The sequence below is a fragment of the Cygnus atratus genome, chromosome 5 (genome assembly GCF_013377495.2).
Source record: "Cygnus atratus isolate AKBS03 ecotype Queensland, Australia chromosome 5, CAtr_DNAZoo_HiC_assembly, whole genome shotgun sequence".
NCBI classification, from domain to species: domain Eukaryota; kingdom Metazoa; phylum Chordata; class Aves; order Anseriformes; family Anatidae; genus Cygnus; species Cygnus atratus.
The window spans coordinates 43,672,907-43,694,417 of NC_066366.1; the positions used below are offsets into that span (position 1 = coordinate 43,672,907).

The 21,511-nt window shown below is 45.1% G+C and overlaps 1 protein-coding gene across 1 annotated transcript in view; it reads left to right on the plus strand.

Moving 5' to 3' along the window:
* The window catches only part of NRXN3 (neurexin 3), a 981,410-nt gene that overhangs the window by 593,507 nt on the left and 366,392 nt on the right, over positions 1 to 21,511 (plus strand). The gene's annotated exons all lie outside the window — the stretch shown is intronic.

The window sequence follows — 21,511 nt, forward strand, 5'->3', positions numbered from 1 at the left end:
ATCATCAGTTTTGATGATAGCATTAAACAGTGTATTAAACCATTCCCTTTGGTGTACAATTCATACCTCTTAGCCTGGAGGTGCATTTCTTATTAAAATGTCTCAGATCCACACGTTGTGAAATAATATCTACTGAAATTCCCTGTTTTTATTTATGTATTTAAAAGATGTCGGTAAGGGATTTGGGGAAACAAATGAATTTACTGTTCAGTAATAATGTAACATCATAAAAGGTACAGTGCTTATTATGAGAGTTACTTTCTAAGAGATTTTTAGGCATTTCATTTAAATTGGTTTTGAAATGAGCAGTGTTCCAGATGGACTAAAACTATCAGAATGTCCCCAGGGACAGCACGTTGAGTCAGGGAGATAAGGGGACTGCAGAGTTGGAGGGCACTTCAGGAAACATTGGGCTGCAAGATTAGCTTTTGCTTCCAATCAAAACAAGTCAAGATTTACAGAAGTGACTAGAGGGTTTGGTTACCTTGATTTTCATGATTGGAAACTGGGTTTAAAAGCTGATTGCAGAAAGTGTCGATCACTCTTCTCCTGAAACTCAGCTTCCTGCAAGGGTTTGCTAGTTGAGCACCCAAGTATTGAGGTATCTAACACCATACTGCATGCCATAAAACATCAGTCTGGCTGAACAACTGCAGTGTTAATCTGGAAAGGGGTTAAGTAATAGTCATCAGTTCGGTTGTCAAACAGGGAGGAATTGCAAGCCCCAGAGAAAAAAGACAATATAACAAATTGTCTGTGTTAGAGAATTTGCCAGAAGAGTTATAGTCACTGCTTATATCAACAAGCTTATATCTTCTGCCAGTGTGGGGCAGAGATAGCTGTACTGGGGAAAAACACCTTATTTGTCGGTGTAATAGCATCTATAACACAGAGGTTTTCCTCAGAAGAGCTGTGTCCTTTGCAGAGGTAGACAAGGTGAATAATTCACCCAACCAGAGCCAGACAGGGAGAACTTCTTGTTTGGGTGCCCACATAGCTGCCTGCTTGGGACATCATCCTGGATTTGCACAGGTTGTTCCTGTGAGCATATGTGCATCTCAACAGCCTGTGAGATCCTGCCCTTACAGGGCACGTATACGCAGTACGACAAATGGCTTAATACAATTCTTTCCCATTCTATTTTCTTCTTTTATAATTCACTTATTTTAATTTAAAAGTTTAATGAAATATGTCTTTCTGGCCTGTAAAGGTAGTGCAGGCTCCTATGATGTAGGTGACAGCCTCCCCACCCCGTTACCAGTGCTCTCTTTCATTTGCTGTTCTTCTTCAGCACTGAAAATGTAATCAAAGTCACTGGGACCCCAGTGGACCTCAACCTGTTGATTAGAGTTGGATAAACTAGACAAATTCTGATGGGAATGGAAGGCATTTATGATGACTACCTGGCATTTTTCTCTGCCCTTTTTTATGTACTTGTCACTGTATTTTCCCACATCAATCTCATAAAACATTCTTTTGCTCATGCTTGAAATATTGATATTATCCTACAGCAAAGATAAAAGCACATCACAGAGCAATATGGCTTGGTGATAGAATTATCTGCAATACACAGAAATCTCCACTGATGTTTAGGGCTGGCATGGTATTAAACACATTACTTTTGCTGACAGGCATTTTCATTTCCTTGCATCATGCAGGTAGGGGAATTTGAAGGAAATCTAGTTTTCAGTTCTAGATTTGTTCAATAAAAAATGTAAAACAGAAATGCTGGTGGATATGGTAGCATCTCTTTAAATCAAAAGGAACTCACTGGAAGTTTAAGTAAGTTTCAGAGAAGGCTGTGTGGTTTTGTGTGTACATGTATGCATTTGTATGCATGTATTTACGCATATATCTATTAGTACATAAATACATATTTTGAAACTCGCAACTATTCCATATTTAACAAATCTGAAAGGAACAGGGAAACTTGAACATTAAGCAGTTTAAAATCAGTGTTGGCGAACCTCACTTGTGCTCCTTTGGTACAGGCTTTATGATGCGATCTTTGCTAACGTCTTTAATTGTTATTTCCCCCCTATGACTTTCTCCCCATGCTGTGCACAGCAAGAATGAGCTTCAGGCATTAACTGGAGATTTGCTCTAAAAAGGACTGCCTTGTGCGTAGGATGCCTGCTTCGGTTGTGCTGAAGCAGCATGTGTAGTGGGTGGGGCGGGGGATTCTCACCAGGGAGGGAGGTCTCCTGAGTAAAAAAGCACTAAGGGGCATCTCGTTCTGTCTGCCCCTCATTTTCCCCCCACGGTCACGGTATGATGGTGGATATGTTACAAAAATCAGGTCTTTTTCCCAAGTCGTCCCTGAATTATGTGTTCCATGTGTTCTGGTTCTCAACTGGAGATCCTACAGCCTGGATGGGAACAATATTGTGCCTGAAAGCAGCAGTCAGGTCAGCACTAAGCGTGCTTCCATTGTGCGAGGTGCCATAAGGTGCTAAGCTCTCTGTGTAACCGGAATTTGCAACCTGAAATTGCGCATTCAATACTAGTGGGCATTTTGACTCAATTCCTCTGTTCCTGAGTTCTACATTTGTAAAGTGAGCCTATCACCTCAGGAAGGTGCTGTCCAAAGTAATTAGTTTTTGCAAAACAGTCCACTGCTCCGCTGAGTGGCACCGCAGAAAAGCACACGTGGAAATAAATTACTCTTCAGAGCCAGATTAGACTTGTGTGCGAGAGAAGGGGCCACAAATTGAACAATGAAGATAAACCATAGTATCAAATAACTCCATGTTCAACAGGCGTTGTTCTTCCTGCGCGCTGTGTGAAGGAAAGGCAAAACGAGTAGTGCACGCTCACGTAATTACAGGCTGTACCAAAACATACACGCACGAAAACCGGGAACTGCTTTTATGCTGGAGTTATGCAGGAATTTATGCCTGCAGATCAACCTCCATTTCTGTTAAAAATAATAATGCTTGCTACTGGTGAGCTGGGCTGGGTGAGGAGGGCTAATGGCCGGGGTCTGGGCAGAGCCTGCTCCCCCCTCAGAGTCTATTCTGCCCCCAGGGCCTCAGCCCCGCTTTCCGTTAATTGGAGGTGATTAGCATTGATCTCTCATGGCACTAAATTCCTGTGGAAAAGTTTGATGCCGTATGTTATTTTGGAAGCTTATTTTCTTATATTGTCAGGATTGTACATGCATTGTAGAATAAAACTGAGCGGTCTGCTGCTGCACCGAATGGACTCAGACCTGCCCAGAAGCACGCCTGCTGCCATGCAGAAGGTGCTAGCACTGGAGCGGGATATTCCAAGGTCTCTTCCTGCTACCACTGCAGAGTTTGGTGTTTTGTATGAATATGACATGCAAACTCTATTTTTTCTTTAACTGATGAATGATTTGCAAAACTTGAAAGCTTGGCTGAATATCACCAAGGTGACTGTAATGAAATTTGTTAATGGGCCAAATTAGCGAGCATAGAGAAAACAAGATGTCTGTGGTATGGTATAATCTTGTCAGGCAGTTTCCCCAGAAAAAGCAGAGGCTTACCAGCCTGGCTTGCACAACTGGTGCAAAGAAGCTGTACTGCTCCTTAACCTTTGCTAGCAGCACGCCTTCTCAGCTCTAGCAAGCCACAAGCTGTACTTAGCATGTGACTAGTTGTATATGCCCACCCCTTGCTCGAGGACACAATAGAGGTGAAATGTATGCAGTCTGCTGGGATCACACTGACCAGGGGTTCCCAGAGCTCCTTTTGCAAGGGTACTGTCGAGGTTGAACTCCACAGTCTTTGTAATGTAGCCTTTCCTGCTGGATGCGACCTCAGCTTTCCTCTCAGGTCTCAGACTTGACAGTTTGGAGAAAAAAAAAAAAAAACAAACACAAAAACAACAACAAAAAGCCACTTCTCTCTCATCAGAATGTCAAACATTTTTGATCTGGTTAATTCCTAGAAGGTGAGAAAATAAGTGTAATTTTACAGAATTCCTTTTAGAGCAGGAGTACCAAAAGAAGGACTGCTCTCACTGTTTTTAGCGCGACAAGAACATACTGTCTTTTGAGGTCTGTGGGAGAAACAGTTTCGTTTCTCAAGAAGCCCTGAACCAATGTGAAAGCTTTTAATCCTATCCAAAAGGAACAAGACAGGTTATCTCCTGCTGTCCCCTTGAATGTGCCAGCAGCAAATCTAATACATGAATATGTAGGCTGTACGTATAAACACACCCTACAAGCAAAGGCTGATCCTGTGCAGTGGAGTTCTGTTGCCTTTCACGTTGCCTCTTGTTGTAGGTACCATTAAGGTCAGTGCTGTTGAGCACGTTTCTTTGTGTGGCAATTTGTATTGTGTGCAGGGCTCCAGGGGACAGTGTGGGGGATCAGACGGCTGTAGGCTGTGAAAAGCCTCTGTGTACATCCATCATTTTCAAGGCAGCGGGAAGGCTCATTCTTTTTGCCAGGCGCTAGCTGCAGGAGCTTGGATGTGCCTCCACCTCGGAGCTGCTGCCGGTCTGCTACGTGGGGAACATTCAGCATTCAGTGCATCCATTCTGCAGCCGCCTGGCAGAGCACCAAGCTTGCAAGAGGGCATGAGAGAAAGCATAACCCTATTTAAAATTACTCAGGCTCATCAGCACGCTGTAGTATTGTAGACGAGGAGGGGTAACGTGGCTGCATAGTTCTTCCTTATGCAAATAAGGTGCCAGCTGGCAATAGTGAGAAGGGAATAGTCCCTGGAATTAAGAAATGCTGCATGCCACAAGGTAAAGAGATGGGATATGCATGTGCTAGCCTTGCTCCTTGTTCCACTCTAGCCCATGGAACAGGGAGACAGGAAGGAAAAAAAGAAAAGGGAAGACAGGTGGTCACAGAGAGGGGAGACAGAGGAAATATCTCAGATTCTCAAGGGAAAGACGAGTTCTGGGAAAGCTAAGGCAGCACGCAAGGGAGAACGCTGTTGCCTAGCTAAGCTTTAACTAGACAAGAAGGCTAGTAACTAGCAGTGGGGAACCAAAACAACTCAATTTTAGCTTTTTATTCCCTCACTCCAAAGGCAAATAAATGCATATTTAAATGATCAAAGCAGTTAAACACTGCTCCAGTGAAGTAGTATTCTGTTACATCTGCCTAGCAAACACCTGGATGTGCCTCTGCAGAAAAGAGATTTTGAAGTGCTCACTGATCAAGGATTCTAGTTGGGTCTTAAATGTGAGATGTCTTTTTATTGCTAGTGCATAATTTAATTTTGAGGCCACTGGTGTCTGATGTGTATCTTAAAATCTGAGCTCCTGCAGGTACATGGTGTGGCAGTGTATCTGCTCGTTTAATTCTTCTGAATATAAATTTTCTAGCTATTACAGATAGAAGCATGAGAACACCCCCAGTTTGCCTCTACCCTTCCTCAAAGCCAAAAGGAAAAGGCAAATAAAACAAATGCTATTATGTTATGTACGTCCCTTTTTGCACTAGAGGGGACAATTCCCAGTTTGGGACCTTAGAGGCTGGTAGATTTATCAGCCTGGGCTCAAGGATTGCAGCCTGCAGTGGGGTGGCCCCCATTTCTGCTTGGGAATGGGTCAACTGTGGTGGGTGGTGAACAAGGAAAATGACCTTTGTGAGACTTCGTTTTTCCAGAGTAGAAGGTCCCTCTTGAGCTGGCTGTCTGAGCAGACCCAGGGATGGCCCAGGCTGCAGTAGACTCATGTGCAAGCCTTCTTGCAGAGGGCTGCTTCGCAGTGATCCCGAGGTTCCCCTTCTCAACTTTCAAGTTTTCAAAGCTTATATAATGAATTGAAGAACAAGTTTTGTCTGATTAAATTCCATCAAATTTCGGGACCACACATCTCACTTGACAGTGGTGCAGGATATAGAAATGCATTAATGCAGTTCTGCTTCTGCTGCTGTGCAGTGATGCCATTTTGCAGCATGTTTTGTTGAACATAGGATATGTTCATGAACATGTTGAACATAGGATATGACCATTTCTCTGAGCCCTAGAGTTGTCTACAGAACAAAATTGGGTGCTCCTCCTGACATCTTTTTGGTAAGATCAGAAATGTAATCTATTGTCTAGAGCCATTTTTCAAAATCTGAGAGCAGTGAGGAATGAGATGGACCAAGCAGCTAGGAGTTACCTTTGGAATGACGGAAGAACTGTGGTTGGTTGTACTAAAAGGGAAGGAGGTGATTCAGAGCGGCCACTGAGCACAGCCAGGCTTTGCAACTCTCCCTAATTCTCTGGTTTGTAGAACAGTCAGCACTGCCTGCCCTCGGCTGTTATTGCACTGCTCTCATAACAATTTACTACACCACCCATCTTTCTCAGCATGTCATGGCTCCCAGAGCCATGTCTGGATGAGCACCAATGTGCAGGCTCGAGCTGTTCCCACTCAGCCCTTTTTAAGTGAAGTTTTCCCAGCTGCACTGTCTGCCGCAGGGCTGGTGTTTCTCAAAGGCCTCGGCGCTGCCTTGTCTGGAGGTGCTGCAGGCTCTGGGGTCACAGCTCCAGGAGTTAGTCACTGCCTTCAAGCTCATGCTAATAGTAATAATAAATAATTTAATAATAATAATAATAATAATAAAGCAATGAATAGGCTTTAAATGCATTTTTAAAATGGAGGAGTCTTCTGTGAGAGAAAGGCCCTTTAGGTCTGCTCATGCCCTATCTGGAGACATTTTCTGCCTCATCTTTCCCTATGTGTTTTCCCATCCTCCTGCTTCCCTGGGCAGAGCCGTATCCTGCACGATGCTGCGGGTGACCGCCACGAGCTGTGCTGTGGGTCACTGCAGTCAGCTGGCCCCAGGAACGGTCAAGGGCAGTGGTCTGAGACAGAGGGCAATTTTTAAATTAAAAGGGGAAAAAAAAGAGCAATCCATTTTAGATATGGGAGAGAAAAACATTTGGAAAGCTTTTCACTTAACAAGGCTCTTCTGTGACATTTAGATGCATTTATACAAGTTAAAAAGGAATTTGGCACCTTCCCACCTCACTCAGCAGGCTTAGAAGAGAAAAAGCAAATAAAAAGACAAGATTACTTGATATGTTGCTTTGTTTTGTTCACATGAAGCATTGTGCCCGTTGATGTTGGCTGAGTACTATTACAGCCCACAAAGGGCCTTGACAGCAGAGTCATATTCAGCCAGGACCAGGGCTTTCTTTCTAATGAGGAAAGATAATTATCGTGCCAATCTCTGACCGCTTTTTACTAGGTGCATTTAATCTGAAGGAAGATAGGAGCATCTTCCATCTAATACAGACTTGAGAGCAGGCCAGCAGGTGTAACAGAGTAATCACTCTGAAGGATTTGTTCATTATTTCCCAGAAAGACAGAGGGGAAAAGTCTTTGTGTCACTGTCTCGCTCCGTCTTCGCTGCTCTTGAGTTCAACTCGTGCCGTTTGACCACGATGGCCCCACTTCTCTAAGGATCTTTAGATCCCATCAGAAATGCTCCTGACAAGCATTTATAACTGGGTTTGACAACCAAGTGCTCTCTCTCTCCCCCCGCCTCTTTCTGCTTGAAAGGAAAAATCTGAGGTGTGTTTGATGGGAACTGGCTGATGTGCAGTGTCTTCTGAGGCGTCTGCTCCCTTGGCTGTAGAGCTGTGTGGGCACAGTTGTACGTTCGCGTGCATTTTTGTACAGTGCAGATATCTCTGTAGATGGGCGTGCACCTGTCTGCATTCATATGGATGAATGTACTTGTGTCTCTTCTGTGAAAACACTCAGGTGCACATCCCAGGGGAGTGTGTTTTGAGCACATACTCTGGGAGATGTTTACATTGTGCACATTACTTTGTGCACTCAGTGCGTTCATATCTACAGATTTATGGCTTCTGATTATATGGGTTCTTTAAGACTTCTGGGAGAGCTATAATTTAGGATTGTCTCATGCATCTTTTTCCCAGTTGCAACATAAATGCATGGGGTTTCTGGTTTTGCACACTTGTTCCTAACACAGATTATCTCACTAATCCTGTTTACCACTTGGTCCCACAGTCACACCAGAGGGGTTGCCACCAGCTTGGGAGCAAGTGGCTCTGGACAGCACTGTATAAAGTGATTTGCCTCCAGGAAAAGGGCAAACAATTCGGTCGTGAAATACAGCAATGTTAGGAAAAGGGGTCTTCCTTTAGGACAAGGTATTGGGATTCTCAAGCAACATGGTCAGATACAGAAACTCCAGCTAATCTCACCAAGATTTAATTTATTTTGTCTTTACCTTTACAGTTAATTCTTTTATTAACATCTCAGTGTTTACCATATCTAACAAGCAGTAGGTCTCTGCAGTGGAGGTGCACACTGAGCCTGGAGACAACTGGTGCGAACATTGAGCTGTAGATGCTGCGGAAGCAGGATTTTTACATGTTAGCTGGATTACTCCAGGACCACTACTAGAAAAGTTGGCAGGGTTGACTTGTTGGATTTAGCTGTCAGGCTTAACAACTCATTGCAGTGAATGGAAGGGTACAGACCTCACAAGCCTGTAGTTTTATGATACCTGCAGGCTTATCACTGCATTGGTTTATGTGTGGTTCAAGATCTTCTCCCTATATACTTCTAGATCGAGACCAGTATATCTTGATCACCTAGTCCACTGAATAAGCAATTTTTCTTGCACTCTAGCAAGGTACAGCAGTGGAGAAGGAGAACATCCTGACCTCTTTTGATTCATGCATGCTATTCCCTGCAACACAAATTTCTCTCAGTGCAAGATGAGGCACTAAAGTCACACAGTTGGCTCTGAGGGGAGAAAGCTGTGAGTAAATCTTTTTGATCCACATCCCAGTGTCCAGCTGCTGAAACAACTGTTAAAACAGGTGTGTCTAATTTTAGCTTTTGAAACAGCTGGGCAAAGTATTGGCTGTGTTTCAGTATTTTTTGCTTAAAGAGAAGGCAGGTGGCATTCTATGAACATGCCACTATTGAATTAGACCTATTAATATTGGTGAGTCAACTTAACTTAATTCTCTCAATGTGCTAACAAGAGCACTTTGGAAGGATTGGAGAAGAATGACAGGGTACATTGGATAAACCAAAAGGGAAAGAGATTGCAGTGTGCATGTTCTAGCAACAGCAATTTAATCAATTTAGGTGCATCTGTGCTACCCATCACTTTGTTGGCTGTTTGGATTTCTTTTGCCTGGGTGACTTCAGGCATATATGTCCAATCTGTATTTTTTTAAATGAAGGCACACTCCACTGAAATAAAGATTATACGTGCACTTAAATAGATAGATAAGAATGAGAGAACATTAAAAAAGCCACCGTCAGCCCTGTTCTCAGTGATTTTGGTTTTTGTTGCAAAATCAAGCATTCAAAGTTGAGGCATGCTGCAAGTCAATGTTACGTCTTCCCCTTTCTACATTCCTTTCAGTCTTTAATTACAGGAGTTACATGTTATTGTGGACTCCTGATTTCTTTGTGAGGCAGTAACAATCATTGTTTGAAACACGTTTGTGTAATACAAAAATACTGTAGCCTGTGAAACCCCCGTTTTAGTCACTATAAAAATTAGGGGTGTGTTGAATAACGAAGAAGAATGAGGGGATCTAATAATTAAAGAACTTGAATTCCACCTTGACTACCTGGCTTGTGCTCCTGTCTTTACCACAGGTTTCTAGAGACACATTCTTCCTGGAAACAAGTGAATATGTTGCGGAAGTGAGTCCTGAAAAGCAGGAACAGTGGGTTGTTACTGGTGTATGCTTTTATTTTGATGTATTTATATCCATGAGAACAATGGCTTTGAAAGGCCAATCACCTGGATAGTTCAAAATCTCTGTTAGGAAGGAGTAGAGAGGGTAACGTAAGATATTTTAAAAATGAGACATTCTGTTCACATTCCTTAGCAGCGTCTGATCATGCTAAGCAGGGTATAAGTAGCAGCTAGCTCCTCCAGATGTCAGCTATTTAGAGAGACACACACCAGAAGTTCTGTGGACAACAAATGACTGAGTCCCACGCGGGATGCTCTTCTTGGCGAGAAGAGAAATGGGAGCGAGTGGGTGAGCCTGTGTGTGTTCGTGTGCAGGATGGGAAGGGCAATTACAAAAATGGGAGACAGAGAGGGAGAAAAGTGGAGATGGCTGGAGGTAAAAATACTTGCTAAATGCCAGCTGTCTCACTTGAATGGTGTGGGATTTTGCCTGGGGTAGTCTTAGTGCTTTGTCTAGTCTGATTTTAACCCTTCGAGCTTTTTTTCACCATGACATATGTAATGTAAGCCAGGTTGGGCTCTGTATCAACATCTGGGTATGTATCATTTTCAGCCCGTAACTAGCAACCTAAGAAAGCCCTCTAATGAGAGCCGTTTGTTGCAATACAGCTTGCTGTGAAAAAGTAAAACAAAACATTTAGACCTTTCTCTGTTGAAAGCAGAAGCTTTTCAGGAACTTATTACTTTAGACAAAAAAAAAAAAATTGCTAAGAAGTTCTCTAAAGCTCATTGGTATTTCCAGAATGGAGCAAAGAGTGTTATAGAACCCACAAATCCAAGGATCGGTTGGGGAGTTTCCTCAGATGCACAGATCTGGGCTCTAATGCTGAATCCTGCCAGGGATCTGGTTCTGCATCGCACGTGTTCCCAGTGAACGCCCTTGTTTCAGGCCTATCAGGTCAATCCCTTCTTGCCCTATGTGTAGTTCATAGGTTTTCATGTTCTCTAACAATGTGGAATGAGTTTAGCTGGTGAGATTAAACTAGAAAGAGTGACTCAGTTAGGGGCTTTGTTGGAAAAGTAGGAAACTCGGAAATGCCCGAATGAGAGAGGATCCAGATTGTGTGCCTGTGTGCCATCTGTCAGTCCTAACGCAGGGGGTCCCCCGGGGTTACCTGTGGCCATTCTCACTGTTCATGATTTTCCTTGAAAGGTATTATTTTTGAATTAGCTTGACTTTAAATGAAAACAACTATCAAAATCTCCATTTTCTTAACGGAGTGGAATTGTCTTTTTGCTTACCCTATGTACAATACATAGTCCTCACTTGAGTCAGAAGTAAGAAAAAGGAAAGCTGGATTTTTAGAAGTTCCTTGGCAATTAAAAGCACACCTCCTTTCAAAATTGATAGTTTCTGTTTTGAAAATCAAATATCAAATGTCACCGACAATAGGATGGGGATCTCTGGCTCCCCCTACTCTAAATAAGAGCCCCTGCACTTCTTTCCCTTCCCAGCCGATTTGGATGTGATGTTGAAAAACAGGATCTGTTTTCATCTCGTTACTACTGATCAGCAGTAAAGAAACAATCCAAAGGATGAAACAATGGAGTGGTACATTCATTGTGGGATCGGTGATACTGCAAACACAAAAGTTGTCTTGAATCCTATCTCATACACACCAGAGCAAGATTGTTCCATACAGTTATTTTTTATTCCTACTTTAATCCTACAGCAGCGACTTCTGGCACTTTCTTTGGGCCTATTTCCCCAACCGAAGTTGGAGATGCACTGTCACACTAGTTTTGAAGTTTACATTTGTGAAATACTTTCCTGCTGCCTCAGACCGCATTAGATAATTTATTTCTCTTTCCCCATGCAATTTCAGTTCAGTGGCTGGCTCTGATACCAAAGCAGTGTTTGTGGAGGGGGAAGGAGCAGCAGTCTCCCTGCATTTGTGTCCTAGCCAGGCTAGGTCTTGTTGCCAGCGCTAGATGAAATCTTCTGTTTCCAGTGGAGAGTAATGCTTGATCGAAGTGGCACAGAATTACTCACCTTTGAAGGTTTCCTGCTGCTGCTGCTATTGCTGTTGTCCTTTAACTAAAATGTGCTTCATTACCATATATATGTAGTAGAGCTCTAAGACATTGAATTATCTGTCTTTCATAGCATATTGTTTGGCTCTGGTATTCTTTTTACAGAAAGGTTTCTTTCAATATATAGCCTGTAGTGAGAAGCTGACATACTATAACTTAAGTAGTCACACTACTTGAGGCCATACTGTACTCTAGCAGAAGCACAGTGTTATTTTTGTCTGGTTTTCTAAGGAAATGACACTTCTGAAGTCACCCTAAGGTCGTTGCCTCTTTGGTCGCCTGGCGAACAACCACCACGTTTGACAGAAGGGCAGAAGCCCCAGAGACGCTGAATTCCTCCAGCATTTGTTCCTCGTCCCCGCTGAGGCTGAGGGCTGGTCTACCAGCTGGCAGGCTTATAGCTCTGAACCTGCACAGCACAGGCTGCCTCTTCCTCTGCCAGGACTCGACATGAAGCAAGGAGAAAGCGGAAGGGGAAATAAGGAAATATGACAAAAATCTGAGCGTGTCAGAGGAGGGAGGGAGAGAGAAGGAGGGGGGAACTGAGCGTGGTATGGTGAGGTTATTACAGTGAGTATGGGGGGGGTGCTGATAAAGGGGACACATGATGCCAAGTTTCCTACTCAGTTATTTCTGTAGTTCTGCTGTCTGTAGAACAACTTCTTTTTGGGTAGCCAGGAATATCAGATGTCCTCTTTTCATCTGCCTACCACTAAGTTTCTGAGGATTACGTGCAGCGTAGGGGCTGGTAGTGGGCAAGAAGCATCTCAGTGTCAGTGCAAAAAAGGTGTTATACCAAGCACCTGTATATCTGTTTATTTTGTTCATCACACACTGCTGACTGTCTCTTTTAGGTTTTTTTTTGGTAGCTTGGGCTGTCACAGAATAGCTATGTTCTGATTTCTGTGCAGGAGGAGATGAGAAAGCAGAGATGAAGCCAGCGACAACATGATTCAGAGTTAGTCATCCCGAAGACCACTCAGTTTTCTTTCATCCTCAGGATAGCCACCACACTTCTGCCAGTACCCTGAAGGAGTCAGTGACAGGCTGCGTGTTGCCTTCCTGAATGCTCATTTTTGGTGACTGATAAAAAGAGAACACGAAAACATGTGATGAAATGTGGCATCTAGCTATAACTATGCAGACATAACCTTAAGGGATGATTTAAGGGATGGATTTGTCCAGGGTGTGGGTGGCTTTTCTGTGACCAACCAGCAGTTCATAAGGAATGGAAATAAGTGTGATTCTTCCACCATAGGAATTTCCTTATTTTTCCCCTTTTCTGGGATCTTCTGTAGTTATCCCTGGTTGACAGTCTGAGGGAGAGATGAAAGGCCTACAGAGGAGAGAGAGGGGCAGAAGTAATGTGTGCATACACTTGTGCATGCATGCATCTGAGTAGTTTAAACATAACCCCTGCGTTCCTGTCATTAGCTCTTGCCTTGACACTTTACAATGAGTAGCTGGAGTTGTCTGTCTGTCCTGTTCAGTAAACAGCACACCTGTGTCACAGCAGTTTACACTTATTTGTTGTATACAGCTTATCAGCAAGGGAGCGTGCTGCTCCTTCCCCTTCTTTGTTCCCTTTTCCTGATTTTCACGGCTGCTTGGTGGTTAAAGCCTGTATATTCCTGATGCCTGCACTTGCTCTGGTGTTAGCCTTTGCAGCTCGGGTCGGGATTTATTGCTGCTGGGTGCCTCCCCCTGCTCCCCCCCCCCACTAATTCCTCCTCATGTTGCTCAGAGACGAGGGTGCCAGGTGAAGGGAAGCGTTCAGTTTGAGAAAGCAGGCTTCTTGCATCCCTGTGAGTAGCGCACACGCGTTGAATCACGGGCAGGATGGGGGATTTGACAAGACAAGGAAACTGCTGGTGTCTCAGGAGACCTGCAGTGCTGGAGGAGCTCGTGGGGGTGGAGTGGAGCTGGAAACCCTGGGGAATGGTAGGAGGGTGAGGTGCTTTGCACAGAGAGGTGTTTTTAAAGCAGTTTGTGCTCCTTAACGTTAATTCTCACTATTGTGCTTTTGTTCAGCTTCTCTGCTGGAGACCCGGTGTCCCAGTAAATCCTCCGATCAGTTGCCATAAGAGGACGTGCAGTGTATTTTGCTCCCACATCTTTGATTTGCCTGTGTGGGTGTGTTGCATGCCTTGAGGCATGGGCTTGCTGCTGGGGCTTGTCCTCAGCAGCATTAAATGCACCGGCAGGGAACAGGTGGTTGATACTGTACTGTCACCCATCCCAGTGCAGTGCTATGGTGACCTAAGCTGCATTTTCTGAGATGCAAAACCTATTAAAAATCTCAGTGAAAAAGGCCTAGTGTCAGGGCTCAGCCGTATTTTCCACATTACAGAATATAAAAATAGAAATAGGTGGCAGGGTGTGAAGAAGGGTCCTTCTTCTATGCAAGAGGGACAAAAATCATACAAGTGATGTAAACAGGACTACCATCAGTGAGATGATAGAGGTAACATTCTTCTATATGCAGTGCTAATCTTCATCTGGAGGACTGCATCCAGTCTGTGGCGTTGCACTTCAAGAGAAATGTAGATATTTAGGAAAAGTCTCTAAGAAACTAGCAATAATGATCACAGTCTAACAGCCCTGGTTCTCTAAGGAGGAGTAAAACAAATTTCTTTGTCTACTGAAGACAGACAGCAGAAGTCCTCAAATATATAAAGGGTATCCGTAAAGAGAAAGCAAATAATCATTCTTCTGTGAGAGGGCAAGAAATAACAGACAGTAGTATTGCAATTAAAAGTGAGTGTGACTGTATGTGTGTGTGTGTGTAAGGGCATTACAGATTGCCAGGACAGGAATCCTTAGAAGACTGATAAATTGGGACAGTTTTAAGCTTTAAAACAAAACTTCACTAAACTCATTCATTAACAGCACACTTTATGCTAATGGTTAATTATCAATCACTATCATAAATTATTCCTTCGTATACAGAACTGTTAGTCTCTAACACTTATGCCCGAAGTAACCGTGACTGCACAGTACTGCAGAGCCAATTCCCTGCAGTCGGCACTGACAGCTGTCGCCCTGGATGGTCTAGTTGCAGAAGGTGAAGAGGAGGATGAGAGAAGCTGGAAGCGATGGTGGTTTGTCGTCTTAGCCAACTTCTCTTGTCATGCCCATTGTTTTAATGCTACCTTCACCCTCTCAGAAGTGGGATCCTCAACTGCTAACAGTGGTGTTTCTCTTGTTCTTTTTTCCACTCCCTCCGACCCCACCGTTCTTTTTGTGCCTTTAGCAGGATGTCCTGCCTATTTGCATCCTATGGGATTTGCATCCTATGCTTATCTTGTCCTTCATGTTGCAACTTTCCATTACTTGGATGCCTCCTATGAACAAGTAAATATGTTGTTTGCCCCTTTGGTGGTCACGTTGCTCACGTTCTCAGTGAAATGCTTATATATACCGTAGAACTATTGCAATATATTATATAATGTTGTTATAATATTATTATACATTTCCTTCTGGGCATAAGGAATGCTGATATTAATTATAGTTTAAACCATTTTGATTTATAGATGTCAGAAGCCACTTCTTTAACTAAAACAGATTTCTGAAAAGGAAAAAAAAATCTGCTGATAAAGAAAGCTGAGCACTGGTGTATATAGAGCTTCCAGAGACATTGATTCTTCAGCACTGCAAGTTAGACATCACCAGGAATGTCATAGGTGAAGTTTATTCCACCTTGGAGCAGAGAGATGGACTAGGTAGACTCTTGAGGCTCCCTGCCTGCCTTGTCTATTACCAGCCTAGTTACCTGGAGAGAAAACGTCTTTTCTACCGTGGTTGAGAACAGCCGGACTATGTTCTGCGTGCCACACTGGGGTTGTGGTGTACCACCACGCAGGTGGTGTGGCAAAGGCACGGTAGGTAGAAATGGCTGCTTCCTCCGGGTGAGGAGATGTTCATCTAACAGGCTGAGTGATTGCTGTGCCCTAGTCAGGAGGTCGGTTTGCCACAGACTGTGCAGCATGGGCTCTTCCAGGGTTAAAAGCAGAAGAATCATTCCCCACAGTGTCTCCTTTTGTCCTTCCAATTCTTTAGCTTTGGCTGCTCTGACCTTCTTTTTCTCTTCATCTTCTGCACACTGACAAGGTATACATCTTAGGAAATTACACCTATCAGCAGCTCCCACACGAGCAGGCTTGGCCGCAGGAGATGCTTCACTCTTTGTCTGGCTGGTGGTGAGACACTTGTGTCATTGAAAGATTTTCCCCCTACATCTCTCTTTGCTTTTCTTTTAATTCTTTTTTTTTTTTTTGGCATTCGGGAGACTACTGCAAACACCAGTCACCTGGCAGTTATTGCTGCGAGATGAACAGGTGATTACAGGCAAAAGCCAGGGAAGATGATAGGTGGAAGGGAGAAGAGAAGCAGAGGGGGGAGCCTGTGCAGTGTCTATTAGAGAGCTTGCTTTTCATTAGCACAGAAGCCAGTTTAAAGGAGCAAAAGCAACAGTTTTTTCCAGCTTTTCCTTTCTGCATCAGACAAGATTTCTTCGAGCGTAAAAGGAAAAGTCTCCCTCCTGCTCTCATGGGTAAAAATTAAAACAATTCCTTATCTATCACAGCAGCTATTTTAACTCCGTCTATTCCCTGTCTCTTTCTAATTCAGCCTTTCAGGTACCATTTGAGTTTTAGATTTCAGAGCTCTTCAGAAATAATTTCCCTGCACTTTTCTTCCACCCTAAAAAATTCATGACATAAATGTTAATTCTGAAGCGTTAATATTTAGCACTAGTATGTAAGGTGCTGGGCTGGCAGACCTTGGACACCTAAATCTAGATCTACAGAATAGATAGTGCCGAGACAACGGTAGGTCACACTTCCTCCCCTGTGCTCTGCTTATGTGTCTAACCTTTCGCTGCTGTGAGGCTCACTAGTGGCAAGGGATTGATTGCGGCAGCGTGTTATCCCAGGCAGGGCTCACACGTCGGCTGGGAACAGGCTGGTAGCCTTCACCTGAAACTTGCCAATGCTGATTCTAGGCATAGGGAGAGCAAGGTACACGTATTTTATTTTTTTTTCCACAGACACAATAACTACTTGCATCCATAGTATCAGTTGCTAGGAGTTATGCTAGAGATTAATTTGGCTCAGCATAAAACCTGGCTAATTGCAGAGTTGCCTGCCTGTAAGAGGGGCTGTTATGAATGATAGATAATGCAGTTCTCAGCGTGTGCTACAGGTCGCTGCCATTTTATTCTGGTATCTTCAGTGAAACATAGGTAGTAGTGGTACTCAGGTATGAACTCTGTGACAGAAAGTTAAGGAAATGAAATCCATCAGGCTCCTTTTTTTACATTGGTGATTGAATAGCTGTCTAAGGTTGAGCAGTGGGCAACCTTGATTTCTTCAAACTTGGTCATTCTTCTAAGTTCTGTAGTCTTTCTGAGCTTGTAAAACCTTGGATAAAAAGGCACGTTGCTTTAAATGGTACACGAGGTAGAAGTAGCTTCTGTTTCTCGGCCTGGTGAGATTTGAGAGCTCTCACTGAACCCAGTGTGTACTGAGAGTAAAAGGGATAGATGCTGTTCCAGTCTTCCTGGGGGAGAGAGCTCCGCAGCCACACAGGATCCGTTTTCTCACGTGAGATGAGAGCATTCAGCACACTGCTGCCAGGCAGACCAGAGCCCGTGTAGCCCACTGCAGTAAAATACCCCAAGTGCAGGGATTAAAGCCTTTGTGAGACAAAGGGGGAGATGGTAGGTGCTTGGACAGAAGAGATCCTTGTGATGGCTGAAGGAAACCAAACCTAGACATCCTTCATTTGGCACAAAGCACATTCATAGTTAATGATCTTGCAGAGGGTCCAGAATGCGAGAAGGATCTTATCCTCATTTTGAGGCAGCTTTAGGAGGAGGGAGGCTTGGTGGGGCCATGGAGACAGCTGAGGTATCTCTGAGGCATACTCAGAGAAGACAGAAAGGAGATTAACAAGCTCAAGGCAGTTGCACTAGTCACTCCTTTGTAAAGCCACTACTGCCAATATCTGAACCTTTTCATTCTCTTAGGTTCACAGACTAGCAGATTTAAGCCAAAAAAGAACTGTTTGCTCATTAAGCTGGCCCAACATATGTTGGCTTATGCCTTTCCAAGCAAGTCTGTAAACTCTCTGGGAAAGGGACTCTGCTTCTATAAGTTTACACAGCACTGAGTACACTGGATTGTCTTTTGTACATTAATCTAATGAACAGGGCCAATTCTATCATGTTATTGTCAGTTTGCGTTAGCAAATTCTGACGTTGCCTCTTTCTCTATCACAATTGATTAATGATTACCAAAATGTGATATATTGGTGCATTTACTGCCCCCATGCTTGTTCTTGCTTGTTTCCACTGACACAAGACTGTAGGCGTGAAACTTCAGAAAAAAAGGCTGAACTTTGCAAGATTTCTGACCCTTAAACTGGACAGTTGGCAGAACTGAGTTTGTGTCCCTCATCTTCTGTCAGAGCTCCCCGTGGTTCCTATTGCTTTGGGCTAACCTACTGCTAGCCCAACCTAACTGCTTGTAATCAGCTTGCATTTCCCCTCTCACAAATGAGTATCAAGCATCTGATTGCCCTTCACTGATGTCAGTCCTACTGTCTCTGTTGAGTTTACTCACCCTGACATAAATGAGAGCAAATCTAGGCTCCAGAGCTTCTGTATTAGTTGCTGGGGGCAAACCACAATCCCTTGGGGCTGAGCTGGAAAGAGAATTAGAGCTGCCTGTGTCACTGGTAACACCGAGGCTTATGTCTCAGCTTTGGTAGGTAACTTAACTGGATGCTGAACGAAAGCACAGAAGCCCTGAGAACAGATTGCTCTTTTTTTTTTCAGAGATACAGAATAAAACTGAGAGCTAGGGGGACTGCAGCTGGTTGGGGATGCACAGAAAAGGTACTGCACAGCAGCAGCTGTGTCCGTGGTCTTCAGCCCTGTCCTGGCACACCTCTCCCTCTGGATAAGCAGACGCTGGTAATTCCTTGGTGCTGCTGGCTCCTACTGCCAGAGAGGCAGCTCTGACATGGGCAGTGGGGTGCTGGGGACTGCCTCAGAGCACCTCGTTCTGCCAGCAGTGCTGAGGAGCTACCAGTATCCCGGTCACTGCTGTCCTCAACAGTATTTGAACTAGCTCACTAAAGACAAAGGTGTCTTGTACACCAGTCCTCAGCTCTATACAGCAGGCAGTCTTCTCTGGTTTATTTTATTTTATTTAAGCCTCTATTTTACGATTGGAAGAGGAACCGTCTCTCACCCTCCTTCCTGTTTTTTTTTTTGGGGGGGGGAAGGCAAAGAGGGCAAAGAATGGAACTATTCTGAATCTTGAGAGAAATAGTTCAAGTCAGGGAAAAGCTTTTGGGTCAAAGCCTGTCCTTGCTGACTTTGCTCTCTTGACCTTATCATGTAGTGATGCACGAGCTAATGCTGTACCTAGTTAGCCTCTGATGGGTGGAGCCAGTGCTGTCATCTCTGTGGCAGTCACCCCGTACTGCTAAAAGCTAATGGAGATTCCCCTTTGGATCTGGTTTTAGAAATCTGTGTTTTTAGAGTAGAGCTTTTTCAGTTCTGAATGCAGCAAAACAATTAACAACAAAGATTTAATATGAAATAATGATCTATAGAGTTGTACTTGCTGGCATGAGTAAGGTAGACTACACAGTTTTCCAGAGCTTGATGCCGTCTTGGTCTCTTTCTGGGATTTTAAAAACCCAGAAACATTTGGTTTATTATTTCTCACCTCTCAGAACACGTTGGCCCTCTGCTCTTGTAGTAAAAGAAACATATATAAGAAATAAAACTACTTTTCTCATATCTGTGGGGAGCAAGGTTATCCTTGAAGGCACCCATCTCAGTTCTGAAGACACCAGCACACTTAGATTGTATCTTTACCCAGGTGAACCTAATAGGAAAATAACAATGCCTCTTTTGAAGTAAATCCATTGGGAATAATGTTGTTCAAACTGTGCTTCTGCCTCTAAACTTCCCCTCACCACCCAAGAGGGGAAATCGAGTTGAAGTCTGCCCTGTTCCTGCAGTGGTGCTGCTAAATAAATGAGTCACTTGTGAATTACAGGGCAGTAAATACATCCACCAGCACCTCATAAAGCAAGGCAGAGTGAAGTTCCAGTACTTTATGGTGTCACCAGAACCCTGTGATGTATTTATAGCCAGCTTCACAGTTTTTCCTTTTTATTTTTTTTATTAATATTATTTTTTTATGTTGTACAGATTGGCTCTCTTGGCCTTCCTCCTTTTTGCCTGAGGCAGTTTACCCAGTGGTTTGTGGCAAAGGAAGGCTGGTAGGCAGAGCTTGGACAGGAGGGCTCCCCAGCACAGGGACGACACACAGCAGCTCCCTGTTTCTCCCGTGCAGGGACCAGCGGGTGTTTTCTGGCTTAGGCCAGGGCAGCTGGAAGTGATGCCCATCTCCTTTGTACACCCCCTGCTCCTGAACTGGTACCCTGGTACATGAGGAAGAGCTGGTGGCAGAGCGGGTGAAGGCGGTACCTCTGTGTGGGGAAGAGTGAGCGGAGAGCTGAGGGAAGGAGCAGTGACTTGTTTTGGAGCTTGGTAACTCCAAAGTAAGATGGGGATGTTGTCTGTCAGACCATTAAATGGGAATGGAGAGCCCAAGGATGCTACTGTAGGTCAGTCAACAAAGAATGTCCTTCTCCTGTTTTTTGTCTTTGTCAGAAGGGGGATGTCAGCAGCATCCTGATGGGTCAGCAGCATTTTGTGCCAGGTTATATCTCCCCTCCTCTCCTGAGTTAGAGTTTAATGGTAAAACTAGGAGCATGGGGAGGCTTCTTGTTGAAGACACAGTGCTTCTGAGCATCCTGCTACATACAAGGCAGCAACTCATTTCCTCAGCAAAATTCTGGGTAGTCATGGGTGAGGTGAACAAGTGGCCACCAGAACATGCAAAGTGCTCCCTGAGCATACGTGCTAACAGGACGTGCTAGTGAGAACGGAGAACCCTGGTGCCCGTTCTGTTCTGCTCTGAGCCTGTGTCCTGGTCTGCAGGAAGGCAAAGCAATGCCTCAAGGGGTCAAATGGCTTCGTTCCTAAAAGATCTTAAAGCCCTCCCCGAATCTCGGGTGGCAGCTGTGGGACACACTTCCACGTAACATCTTGCTTTCCAGCTTGGGCACCACAACCGCTGGGCAGACCCAGCAAAGCCCTGAAGTATTCCCGACCGACCACCACCGGGTTAGATCCCCTACACTGCCAGCCCCTGGGGAACCGCCGGCAGGTGTACGGGAGGTGCAGCGGGGGGCCGCTGGGGGGCTCGGCCCGGTGCTGCCGGGGCACTTGCGGCAGGGCCGGGGGGCACTGACAGGCCCGGGCCAGGCGCGCGGCCCCGGCGGGCAGATGCGGTGGGCGGCGCCCTGCCATGGCCGTGCCCATCCCCGCCCGGCCCCGCCTCCCCCCGGAGCCAGCCAGTCCCTCTGCGGAGAGCTGTCGCCGCCCCCATTGGCTCGCCGCGGCCGGAACATTTGCATACGGCTCGCCCATTGGCCGAGCCGCTTCCCCGGCTGCGCTTCACCTGCGCCGCCGAGTTGGCCGCACTTGGCGCGCCGGCCGCCGGCTGCCAGCCCCCGGCTCGGCTCGGCTCGGCTCGGCTCGGCTCGGCTCGGCTCGGCTCGGCGCCGCACAGCCCGGCCCAGCCCCGCCGGTATCCCGGCCCGGTCCGAAGAGCTGGCGCTGCCCCCCCGCCCCGGCTGCACAGGGTTAACCGGCTTCAGCCCTCGGCCGCCCGGACCCGGAGGACGGAGGATAACAATCCCGAGCCGTGTGTGTGC